Source organism: Rhipicephalus microplus, chromosome X (assembly GCF_043290135.1).
Source record: "Rhipicephalus microplus isolate Deutch F79 chromosome X, USDA_Rmic, whole genome shotgun sequence".
Lineage (NCBI taxonomy): Eukaryota > Metazoa > Arthropoda > Arachnida > Ixodida > Ixodidae > Rhipicephalus > Rhipicephalus microplus.
The window spans coordinates 12,214,882-12,228,613 of NC_134710.1; positions in this window are offsets into that span (position 1 = coordinate 12,214,882).

A 13,732-nucleotide genomic window follows, 5' to 3' on the forward strand; every position below is an offset into this window, starting at 1 on the left:
ATTTGGGAGGGGGTATTGGGAGATGTCGTGGGGAGAAGGGGGGGGGGGGGCACTTGCAAGTTTGTGACACCAGATGAGGCTTGCGGACGCGTAAGTCTAGAAAAATCACGAAGGGGGACACACATCTTGCAATAGCAGCCATTTTGTTTTAATATTTTGCAGGTTTTATTTTTGTTTATAAAACAATTAAAATCATGCCGAGAAATCAAATTGACAAACGAACGTAGGTTCCCAGCACTCGTAATTGCATTCTTCTATTGAGTCTTTTCCGGAACCACTCGAGAGTGGCAGTTGCGATTTTAATTGTCTCATACACCTGATGGGTATTGAGCACGTGTACACGTTACAAAAAAGCATTAAAAGTTGAATGTTTTATACATACTTATCAAGCATTCTTATTTGTGACGTTTTTAAGAGAAATTTTAATGGGGCCCACTTGCAAGGGGTGTTCCCCTCCCCTGACCGAGCACAAAGGGGTCGGGAGTCAACGTTCTCTGCAGGCGTGGTCAACGGCCCTCAAGGTCGTGACCAGTATGGACTGTGTATCTGAGCAAATATTGCATTTGCTCTCATCTGCACATATGGCCATCGACAGGTTTTTGTCTTGGGGGTAAGCAAACCCTTTTTTCAACTTGCATCATGGCTGAGGGAGGGGGTCGTGTTGAAGTCGCTAGAGTGGGTAGCAAGTGCTGGTGCGGCTTGAAGGGGTCAAGTGCCCCTTTTGCACCACCAGCCTCTCCCACGCCCATGTCTACAATTCATTCATTTAACGCTGCGGTGAGGACTAGTTGACTAAATGCGCAGATTTGTTTTATTCCGCATCTTATACCACTACATAAAACATTCTCATATTGTGAAAAGTAGGTAAGTCGATTTGTTTGAAGGAAAGTAACATTGAAAGCATGACAGATACTCAAAAGAGCGGTTTTCTGCAATCGCATTAAGAAAACTCGTGGCAGAGGTGCTTCTTTTTTTGTGTGTGTGCAGCGTACAGAGTAAAAGTGAGATCTGATTCGGAAAAAGCGAACTGAGTGACGTGCGTCGGTGCTTGCTCAATGTTCAATGAAAGAAGGTTTCATGAAGTATGACGTAGCCAACAAAAGAAACAAACTGCTGCATCTTAAATTAAAAAAAAAACAAGCAAAGTGCTGCACATTCGTGGTAGAACATCGACATATATTGAAATACGCGTATTTTATTATGAAAGCGAAATAAAAACTATTTTATAAAACGCTTTGCATTCATCGTGATGTAGACACATCTGTGTAGTGTCATTAGTGCTATTTCGATGAAAATCCTTGAATTTCAACTAATTCAGTAACCTGTGGCAGAAGAACCTTTTGAATTTTTAGTTTCGGTTTCCGCGCCGCCGGCGCCACCGCCGCCGATGAAAATTGGCCGCGCGCCGCCGCCGATGAAATAACCGGCGTGCGCCGACGACGCCGCCGCCGCCGACTCTGAACGACCCCCACGCCGCCGCCGGTCGAAATCGCCTCGGCGCACACCTTTATGCGCCGCTGGATCGCGCTCCAGGCATGTGGAAAGCACCGTCGACATCGCAGCTACGCACCCTCGTCTCCAGTGAACCACGCCGTTGGCTTCAGTCATCGGTGACGTCAGTGGAGCCGAGTATAAAGCACCAAGATTTCGCCTTCCGCCTCAGAGGGCACGGCAACGTTCTTCAAAACAACATGTCTAAGCTTGCTTGGATTGTCGTGCAGGTCAGTTTTCACACCCCTAATTCATCTGTCCGTACTAGTTGCTACGCGCTTTTGATTCTGCCGTGCCCTCGGCAATGTGCCCAAATTCTTGACGATTGCTGGTCTGTCTTAACGATTTTGCTGTGTGGTGATGTGGAGAGCAACCCTGGTCCAGATCTTGAGGAACTTATAAATAGTATACTAGCTGAACTAAAATAATCTAAAGAGGAACAAAAGAAACGCGACACCATACTTTCAGATATTAACAAAAAACTTTCCAAACTAGACGAAGTATTAAAGGTATGAAAGGCGAACGAAGAAAAAATAAAGAAACTGGAGGGAAGAATAGAGCGCGTAGAAAAAGCCCTGACAGGACAAGACAAAAAGCTTGTCGATTACGAAGATCGTTCAAGAAGGAATAATTTGGTCGTATTCGGCATACCGGAAGGACCAGACGAAAACAGAGAAATTTTGGAAGACAAAGTTGTTTCTAAAGTTTTCCAAGACACCCTAAAGGTCACAGTTACTTCCGTGGAGCGCATTCATAGAATTGGACGGGTGAATGAACAACGCCCAAGGCCGGTCATTGTGCGGTTGTACAACTACAACGAAAAACTTTTTGCTTTTCAAGAAGTGTAGCATACTAAAAGATTCGGGTGTATCAATATCTCACGACTACTCGCAAGCAACACTTCAGCTACGAAAAAAGCTCTGAAAAACAGTAAAGGACAACAGAAGTCAGGGAGATAAGGCGTACTTAGTTTATGATAAGCTTTACATCAATGGTGACGTCTACGTATGGGACGAGCATCAAAACCGTAGGAAACTGTTGCGCAGCGCTGCGCGCTCAGAAGATTGACATCACGGTGACGAGCAAACCTTAGCGCACAAACGGCTTCGTTTGATAAACCCATAGTGGGCAGCGCACAAAAGGAAACACACAAGAGAAGGAATCAGGACAAGCGCTGGAAGCGCTTCTCTTGTGTGTTTCCTTTTGTGCGCTGCCCACTATGGATAAGTTCCAACTCGCCCGCCTTTCGGTGCTACAACAGTTTGATAAACCTCAATGCACAGAGCCTGCGGAACAAACAAGAACAGTTTGAACATGTTCTGCTATCCTATGACCCTCACATAGCCGTCATTTCAGAAACCTGGTTGCACCCTGACGATCGAGATAGTTGCGTGTTTCCGCCTTCATATACGTGCTATCGTAAGGATCGCAAAACAAGGGGCGGTGGCACTGCAGTTCTTGTCAAAAGTGGTGTGCCGTCATATCAATTGCCCGAGATTGATGTCGACCACGAAAGTGTGCTTTGCAGATGTGAATTTTTAGGAAACCAAATCATCGTCGTAGGTCTGTACAGACCACCCAATGCTGAGCCAGATTTCTTGTTAAAACTTTACGACAAGCTAAATCAGTATCGCAACCAAATTCTTTTAGTTGTTGGGGATTTCAATCTGCCTTGTATTGATTGGGAAACGCTAAAGTGCGGCCCAACAGACATACCGAATTCTGAAATTTTTCTGGACATGCTCTTGGCGTTTAATCTGACCCAAACCGTTTTACTTCCCACTCGGGTGACAAGCTGTACGCCTTCGATTCTAGATCTCGTCTTGTGCTCCTCAACTATAACTGACATTACTACCGATATTTGTGAGGGAATTTCAGATCATAAATTGGTATACTTTACGTCATTGCTCCCACGTCAATCCAACCCACCCCAATACAAACCTATTACTATAAAGCAGTACACATCTGCAGATGATGCAAATATAACTAATTATCTCGAGGAAGCCATTGTTTTGTTTGATGATAGTAATGACATCAATACATTATGGACAAAGTTCAAAGCGCACTGTCATTTCTGTATCCAGCATTTTATTCCAGATAAAGTGAAAAAAGTTGGCAGGACGAATCCGTGGATAAATAGAGAAATAATTCATGTGAAGCGCAAATTAAAACGCTTGCGGAAACGTTCCAATGCTGCTCAAGCAGACATTTTTTGATTTACAGGCTACATTAAAGTCCAAATTAGCTACTTCTAGGGATCACTACTTTAATGTGACACTCAGTCGTTTTGTATCCGAAAGTCCCTCTAAATTTTGGCAATTTTTATCAAATAAGGGTGGCACGAGGCTTGATCAAATCGCCAAGGGTGATCGGGTACTTACTTATCCAAGAGAAGTGGCGCAGGTGTTTAACGAGTATTTCCAAAGTGTGTTTTCAACGTCAGATCCTTTAAACGGGGCTGTTTGTGAAAATGGTGATTGTGATGTCATTCAGATTTCTTTGGAAGGTGTCACAGAATTGCTTTTGCGATTGGATCCGAAAAAATCGACAGGCCCTGACGATATCCCTTCCGCATTTCTCAGACGCTATGCTACACTGTTAGCCAGGTTCCTTGTAGTCATTTTGCAGAAATCCGTTTCGTCTGGTGCGATACCTGATGATTGGCGTATTGCACGTGTGACTCCTGTGTATAAGAAGGGTAACCGTCTCAATTTTTGTAACTATCGGCCCATCTCTCTCACCTGTCATTGTTGTAAACTGCTGGAACATATTATCGCAAAATACCTCAATAACTTTCTTCAATCCCAAAATATTCTCACTGAGCACCAACACGGTTTCCGACGAGGTCTTTCTACTACTACGCAGTTATTAACTACAATTAATGAATTTGCGAAGGCCCTAGATGCTGGTAGCCAGGTTGACGTGATCTTTTTTGACCTCTCGAAGGCGTTCGACAAAGTTCCCCATAAAAAATTAATAAATAAACTGAAGTCAATTGACGTTCCTTCAGATATAACAAAATGGGTCACATCTTACCTACTAAACCGTAAACAATACGTAGAGATTGAGGGTTCGCGCTCGCGTTTTTTAGACGTTTTTTCCGGAGTACCGCAGGGGTCCGTACTCGGTCCTGTTTTATTTAACATTTATATTAATGATTTGGTTCAAGCAATAGATACCAGCGTATCAGTTAAACTGTTCGCAGACGACTGCATTCTTTTCAAAGTCATAAACTCAACGGCAGATCAACAAGTTTTAAACAGAAACATCGGTAACTTGGAAACTTGGTGTTCCGAGTGGAACATGGTAATTAATCTAGAAAAAACTGCTCACTTGTGTATCACCAACAAAATCAACAAGTTTCACTTTAAATATGATATAAAAGGGTCACAGATTACACAAGTCGAATAATATAAATATTTGGGTGTTACAATAACCTCAAGCCTCAACTGGACAACCCATATAGTAAATACATGCTCTTCCGCACGTAAAAAACTAGGGTTTCTAAAGCATCGATTAGCTAATGCCCCCAGTTCCTTAAAGCTTAAAGCTTACAAAACAATGGTAAGGCCTTCCTTGGAGTACGCCTCCGTAGTATGGGACCCTCACACAAAAAGCAATATACAAAGGATAGAAAAAATTCAGCGCCTAGCAGCCCGTTTTATTTACAGTAGGTATAGACGCCGCGATTGCCCCTCTGCGATGTTGCAGTTGGCAAACCTTGAACCTCTTGAGGACAGACGACGAGCTGCTCGACTTAACTTACTCCGTCTAATATATTTTTCTAAACTCGAAATAAAGCCAGAAAACTACATGGCAAATGATTCTTCCAGGCCTTCCCGTCACAAACACAGCTGTAGCATCAAGCCAATTTTCGCAAGAACTAATTTATACAAACACTCTTTTTTCCCGAAATCAATCTCTGAGTGGAACTTGTTGCCCCGAAACTCTACTCTTCTTTCCTCTTCACCATGAAATGCGCCTTGTGTTTCCTGGCTTTCACAATACTTGATTGATTTAACAACTTGTTGTGTGCCTAAGAGTGTGGTGCTTTGCTTATGGATTGTGTTGCAGTGGGTGTACTCAGCCCTCTGGAAACGAGTATAATTTGATGGTGATTGCTATGTTTTTCTTACATTTCGTGTATACCAGTATCAATTTTGTTGTAACTTTGTTGTACCTTTATTTTACCTTTGAACTTGCTGTACCCTTCCTTCTTGGACCTTAAATGGTTCGCAGTATATGATAAATAAATAAATAAACGTCGAAATAAACCACGTTGTGACCACTCACGGAGGATCTACTGGACTATATATATATATATATATATATATATATATATATATATATATATATATATATATATATATATATATATATATATATATATATATATATATATATATATATATATATATATATATGCGTGTGTGTGTGTGTGTGTTTACTGTTTCCACGATACAAGCTAAATTTCTCAAAACAAAATGCACCACTACCTGCCTACACTTTTGACACTTAATAAAAACTATACCCATTATACTAAACATCATCATAAATTTGGTGGCTTGCAATGGAGTTACGCCAATAGAATATTTGGAAAGCAGCACAATTTAAGCTGTCGATACAAAATGAGAATTGGTTTCATTGAATTCACGCAAATTAACAAGCGGGCAATATATATACAACTGGCACTTTTTAATATATTTAGGATCACCACTTTCACATAGAGTTCTTGATTAGAAAGTACAGGAATTCCTTCAGCTCAGCTCCCTGGCTCGGTCTCCTGAAGTTTGCACAAAAAAAGCAAAGTGAGCACGAAAGCATGCGGTTAGAACAAGAAAGCCTTCCAGAAAGCATTATTATCTTCCGCAAAAGTGGCATAATATAATTGAGTCGTCACCGATGTAAGTGTTGTGGAAACGTTACTTATATACTCGGGTTCCTCATGAAACAATCGAGAGCATGTGGACTTATATGAGAAACAGTGCTCTTGATATTGAAACTGCCGAGAAAACGAGCGCTTGACTTAATCGAGGTTTTAATACTTATCTCTTTGTAGTTCGCCAGTAGCCACTTATGATGTAGCGAAGTCAACACGCTGCTTGAGTGAGAAGCTAGGCGGATCCGTGCGAATTCCGATTGTACATTTTTTTTTCTCGGTAGGCTTTTGAAACAGTGAATATGTCGACGCAATTTTGGCGTGCCTGCTTATTCACTCGTGCACCATAGCGCTTAGCAGGTGTGCGACCACTGATAAAGACTCGGAAACGCAATAAACGTGCTAAAAACGAGCAAATACACGCTTTCGCAGGCTACGGCATGCGCGCTCCCAATGCAGAGGCTCCAGAGATCTTCAGTACCATGAGTCTACAGCGCCGTCGCTACTGTCACCCGCCGGAGAATCAGCCGAGATACCGCGCGGCCGCCTCGTTCACTCCACTGCCCCCTTCTAGTACACTACTAATACGTGGTCTTTAAGAGAAAAAGGAAGAGAAAAGTGAGCCCCGTAACTGTCTGCTTCAGCGAGCGACACCTCAACAGTAGCTCACAAGGGATCGGGGTGAGGAGGGATTAAAAGGGTAGGAGTAAAGGTGTAGAAAAGAGGAAGAGGTGTAAGGTGGTAAGCCAAAGAGAGCGACGACAAATCGAGAAGATAGGAATGATGGAAACACGGTCACAGGAGTCTGAGGACGGGGCACCACTTGGGAGAGCTTTTGTCGGTGTCAGTAGATAGCGCAGAGCAAGTCCAGTCAGTCAGAGCTACACTGTCGTCGAAGGTCGTCGGCGTCAGGAGATGACGTAGGGCGAGCCCAGTCGGCCAGAGCTACACTGACGACGGAGATCGCGAGGGCACAACCATTCGGCACAGAATCCAGCAAGCGAGTTGGACTCTAGTACACTGTAGCGCAAGTATATTTAGAGTTACTACTGTATATGCTATCTTTAGGTAGGGAGACGTTGAATTTACAACTCGGACGTCTAGGGCGGGGCTTGTGGACCAGCAGCTTCGTATACGTCACGCGTCACGTGTGCGGTCGGCGAGCACGGCGCGTGAGAAAAGCGCGTGGTTGGCGTGGTGGCGCGGTTAGTTAACTTCCTGTTCTGTGGTCCACCGTTGAGTCCATTCGTGTATTCACGTATGTTGGAACACTCGATGCGTTGACTCGATGCAATGAGCGAAGTCTTATTGACGCTATGAGCGACGTCACTGATGTTCAGGGGCCTATCCTTAGGAGGCACCTGCAGGAGTTGAAACTTCAAGACAGTGTTTGGTCTGGGTACCTAACGACGGAAGACGACGTCAAACAACTGGAAAGATCCCTCTCTGCTGCCATGTAAAATTTTCTGTGCGTTCGTCTAGAAGGAAGCCAGGTGAGCGAACATCGGTGAAGGCGGTGATACATACTGCTGTCGCAGTTGTTACATCATAGAAATTCGGGCCAGTCGCTGCTACGGTGTGATTTAATCTCATTTCGCTTAATTTTCTTTCATCTTCATTCGTCTGGCATTTCTCCTCAGTACTTCATGGTAGATTTCAGTCAAGCTGAAATAAGTGAAATTCGAGAGGCATTTCCCAGCAGTCACATATCTTTATGTGACTTGCACTGACTTCAAGCCTGGAATAGGTGGCTTTGTCGAAAAGAGAATAATGTTGAACATCTAAGCGTCGTCCTGCATCTGATGAAGCAGATTGCCAACTCTCAAAGTGAGAAGAGCTTTGAAAAGGCTAAAGAGGATCTTCTCAGTTCTCTCCATTGGAAGAATGAGAAGCTTCAGAACTATTTTGAAACTGTGTGGCTGCCTGCCAAAGAGCTCTAGGTGGTCTACTACCGTCTAGGTTTTGATGTAGTTTTGAGCACCAACAACGGCATAGAGGCTCAAAACAAAGTGCTGAAAGCACAACACACAAAGAGTGCTAGTGGGAAACGATCACTGCATTCTCTGATAAGTGTTCTTGTGTTTAGCTATCTACCTCAGAATGAAAAAAAGATATCATCAAGTAACAATGAAACAGTCGGCACTGTATAGACAGTGGAATGAAAATGTTCCCACATATCTATATGGCAGGCCCCACAGTTTTGTCAAGCACATGTTGAGACGACATATGAATGCAGTTGAATGTACCCTTGACTACATAGAGGAGCTCGGCGTTTAAGGTACATTTGCTGTTCGCTCTGAAAAGAACACTAAGGAAAAACACAGTTGATTTCAACACACCATCGTGCACTTGCTTTGATTTTGAAAAGAGCAAATATCCGTGCAAGCACTTCTGTGCTATTTTTGACCACATTGAAGGGTGGCCCTTTCTTTCCGTGCCGCAAGGGTACCTTGAGGGGCCACAGGTGACATTGCACTCTTCAGATATGGACCCACATATTGAACATAGCGACAATGAAGTCATCTCTGCAGAAGTGCTTTCCGAGCCTGCAATTACACAAACAAGTGTAACGCATGCAGGTGTCTCAACACTGCGTAAGGAAATTATTGCACAGTGGGTTAAATGTCACTCAGTTCTTCATTACTGTGATGCTGTTCAAGTATTGCGTAGTGCAAAGTTTCCTTGAGTCCAGTTTTAGTGTTATGGCAAAGGCTGCGCCACAGTCTTCTGGCCTGCAAGTTAGGGGCTCTCCAACAAAAGGTTGTTCGTCCTTAAAGCCTTGCCAAAGCGAAGACGGCGTTGCTAAGTTCTCAGAAGGTAGCTTGAGCCAAGATTGCTGGATTCAATAGAATGGCAAAAAAATCAGAATTTTCAATGGTATTTATGTCCAAGCGCTCTTGTACCGCAAATGTCGCCACAAATAAGATGCTTTTGTTTGTATAAACACAGTACTTTTCTTGCATTTCTTAGTTTACGGCACTTGTGCTATCGGTCCTTGGTTTCGCAATATTCCTCGAGTGCCATAAAATTTCGTGACTTCTATAAGTATTTATGGCCACATGTTCATGTATTTATATTAAATGTGCCTGCATCATTGTTTCCATAGTGCAGTGCAATAACCAACAAAGTATATTTGTTTGTGCGAGTGTAGACATTATTTTTTTTCCTTTTTATACTTGTCAGTTTATTGCACTTGCACAATTGCTCTTTTTTGTTTCAGAATATTGTTCTAGCACAATATGTTATGTATTTGGTGTATTGTTAAGCTCTCCTTTGTTTGAGAATATTATTCCAGTGCAATCATTTACGTATTTGGTTTATTGTTAAATGGCCTTATTGTGTGAACAGTTTTATCGAGCTCAGTCAACTTTATCCTGAACATTCAGCACACTTGGAAGCTCCATGACAAGAAATAGAATATGTATGCAGGAGAATGTGTGTCACTTAAATAAATGTCAGTTGTGCTGCAATTATGCCGTCTTTTTATTTGCTGCGAAGCACAGAAATTGTCAGCATTGGTGTTGACGTCAATTCTATTCAGCACTTGCCCAGCACAAATGTCAGCAATTTCTTTAACATACCATCCTTCCCATTTATCTAGTTTCCCATCCGGCAAAACATAGGTGTGACTTGTCTATTCTTTCAACTTTTAGTCCCCATAAGAACACAGACTGGTGCAAGCGGGGATACCCCAGTTCAAAGCGGCGAGCAATGTAGCAGGCGCTAAGCTTCAAGAAGGACATCCGAGTTTTTTTTTATGTAGAGGTGCGTTGAGAGCTGAAAATGTAGTTTTCATGCCACATAAATTGCTGCACATAAGAACCCAAGGACAAGCGTTAGATTCCTGGCCGCGGCGGCCAATTTTCTGATGGAGGCGAAAAGTAGAAATGCCAGTGTGTTCGAGATTTCGGCGCACGATAACGATCTCCAGTTGGGCGAAATTAATCCGGAGCCCTCCACTACAGCGCACACCTCATGACATGTGTAGTTTTGGCGCATTAAACCCCATTATCAATCAATTACTACACATAGCCAATGAGTGCAGCAATCAGCAGAAGGCTTCAACACTTGTTCAATCGCATTCTGAAAATAGAACCCCATTTCGCAAGATTGCAGCACCGTTTTGCAATGCCTTTTCTGCCTAGTGCAAGTATAAAGCAGTCTAAGGCCGGATTAACCATAGAAAATACGACAAGAGCAATGACAACAAATTATAATTTCGAATGACATCTTCACTTTTGATATTTTGCTAATCTGCTTCAATTCTATTTAGTTTTAGTCAAGCCATTTTGTTTGTTTCCACTGCTGTGGCTGGGTGAGTTTCTCAGCTTCTGCAAAATAAATAATCAATACTCCAAAATCTACATTGGCGAGAACTAGTTGTTAATAGAGACAGTCAAGCGTGAAAACTTGCTGAACACCAAGCTCCCCTCATTCTATCTAGATGTAGTTCCTTCACATTGATCGCAAAGACCTTTACGATAGACCATACCTGGCAAAAAAACAATGCGATAAATTTCATACCATGTCAGACGTGGGATGACGCATCGATCCTGTGCAATTTTTCCACACAACAGGGGTTTTTCGCTGTGGTTTGCACAGAGCCGCCTAGTCCAACAAAAACAGGAAAAAAAAAAAGTACTGCTGCACACGTGATGGGTGACGCAGCCGAAACTGCCGATGCAAGGGCCCCGCCCTAGACGTTCGAGTTGTGAATTCAACGTCTCCCCTTTAGGGAAAAGAGGTAGAATTATTGCGCCAAGGTACGCCATCTTGGGTTCAAATGTCTTGCGGGAAAGCCACTTATCACCCGCGTAGGAGCAGCGCTCGCACTTGAGAGTATTATAGCGTTGCTTTATTTATTTTTTCGCTTTCTTTACTCTTCTTTTTTTATGAAAGTACCAGAAAAACTCAGTTGCTCTAGTCATGCCTGGAAGCCTTGATTTTATGTTTACGTTTTTGGTATGTAACAAGGAAAAAACGTGCATCAGCTCGTTGAACCAGTGATACTTATGTATATTTATAGTAAGCCACACATGAGCTTCGAAATATTTTGCGTTGTTTTTCCCATTTACACGTATAAAATTATTTTTCACACTTGATCGCTATCAAGGAAGTTAGGGATAGAATATTTTCATTGCGTTAGGCTCATTCGTTAACTGTGTGAGTTAACGAGCTAAATACTTGTAGTCTTCAACTGAATCGAGCTGAATAGCGATTGAGAGTGGCCAGGCGACGCCTGCATTTCGTGTGGCTCTCGTATTGCGCTTGTATCACAATCACAGCTCACGACAATTAATGTGAATCGTTGTTCAACAACCCTGTCGTGTGCAACATTCTTTTCACTTAAGGTTTCAAAGCCGCATTCAATTCACGAACTAGCAGCAACACCTTGCCGATTCAAATAGTTATACTAGTTTGAATTCTTCCTTTATTTTTTAGCGTGTCAACCGCCAGACCAATTTGGACGCATGCAGCTGGCACACGCTGGTCAACTCTGCATGTATAACATATTCACTACTGCATCTGTGCTTAATACAAATAGAGCAAGTTTTGCGGTGCTGTGGACAGATTAAAAAAAAAAAAAAAAGCCAAGCGCATGGGTATCAGCAGAGAAGTGGAAGAAGGGCACTTGCCCCCCTCAAGCCACGTTAGCACTTGCCCTCACCCAAGCTAGACCTGTGAATCATTCTCCTTAAACCGCGATGCAACAATGGTTTGCATCCTCCAAGAGAAAATCCTGCAGACGACAACGGCCAAGGGTTTATTCCTTCCGACTGAACACTAATCTTTCAATAGCAACACCTGCTCCACCAGCGTCTAATCGCATAGGCTCTACGTAGTACGATTCAACACAGAATGCATTTGCTGCCGCATTTCTCGTAACCGACAGGCAGCATGGCTACATTACCGAAGAAGCACGGCGAGAATGACAACAGCTGCTGTCAACCCCACTTGATCTGCCCGGAATCTGCGTAGCGTTGGCTTCTCCGCAGTGCAAATGAACCACCTATGACCACGTAATGGCACTCGGCGAATAGCAGCACTGAACTCCTGCAGGCGGAGCGAGCGGCGCCCGGAAAACAGTGGCGCAACTCTGCTACCTAAAGGTAGCATATACAGTAACTCTAGAGCGACCGCTTTGAATAGGTGACGGTCCCGGATTTGAACCCCGGGCCAAGACGAATTTTTCGGCAACTAAGGAGAGCTTTTTTTCCGAGAAATCCGTACAGATTTCCTCGTGGCTTCGTGCTACAAATGAGTGGGTTTCTCTTTCTCATTTATGCGGGTTTCCGCAGAACTCATTTGCAGTTTTATTTGTGTTTTAATGTCGTGCCAATTAGCCCCTGCCCCCTCAATGCACACTACTTAATTGTAACAATAGCTGTCTCGCTTGAGTGCAGCAATGATTGATTGTCGATAATAAATAAATACAAATCATTTCGTCACACTGTAACTGGTATCTGTCTTTAGAATGACGATGATATTTGTTGTAAACCATACCTAGCTTTACCTAGAATGATGAAATAAGAGAGGTAGGTGCCATTATGGTGGCACCGGCTACTCCTCTTTTTTTGTAGACAAGATATGTCGTTATGTCAACTAGAAGGGCACAAAATACCAGTCTGTGCAACATGCGATGTGAAAGTACACATTAATAAAACTTCACAGGTCAGTTCATTAGTAGGTTCATATATATGTTCCACACACAAAGATAGTTAACCTCACATGACAGTTCAGATTCGCCTAATAGATACATATGTACAAATATCCTCATACAAGGTCACTTCACGCTAGATACATATGTACACAATTTTCACATAAAAGGTCACTTCACACTGAGACAGACAATTATACATATGAGACATACTATATAAATATTACATACTTCTTTTTACATGAAGATGACATCGCATACGGTAGGTCAATATTTCCATAAAATATTTGATTCCTCAAGAAACGTCTTGAAGGCAACAAGTGCTCTTTTCTGAAGACCTGCAGTTGGCCATAGACCTAGTATTTTTGTCATTGTCAAGGGTCTCCTATCTAAAAGTTGCAAATTTCCTCGTAATACTTGCCTGTAGTATTTCATATTTCAGGCACTCCAGAAGCAGGTGAAGTAAATCTTCGTCAGGGTGTCCGCAGGAGCGCTCTGTACAAGGCGCATGCTTTATCCTGTGTAGGAAGTGTCGCGTAAATGCTATACCAAGCCATAGGCAGTGAACGAATGTTTCAAATCTTCTATTTTCTCTTAACTCTGATGGGATGCTTAGTTTTATGCAAGGGTAGATTAAGTATAAGTCTGAACTTTTAAATTTTTCGTCGAACCATTTGTCTTTGGCGACATTACAGGTTAGCTGT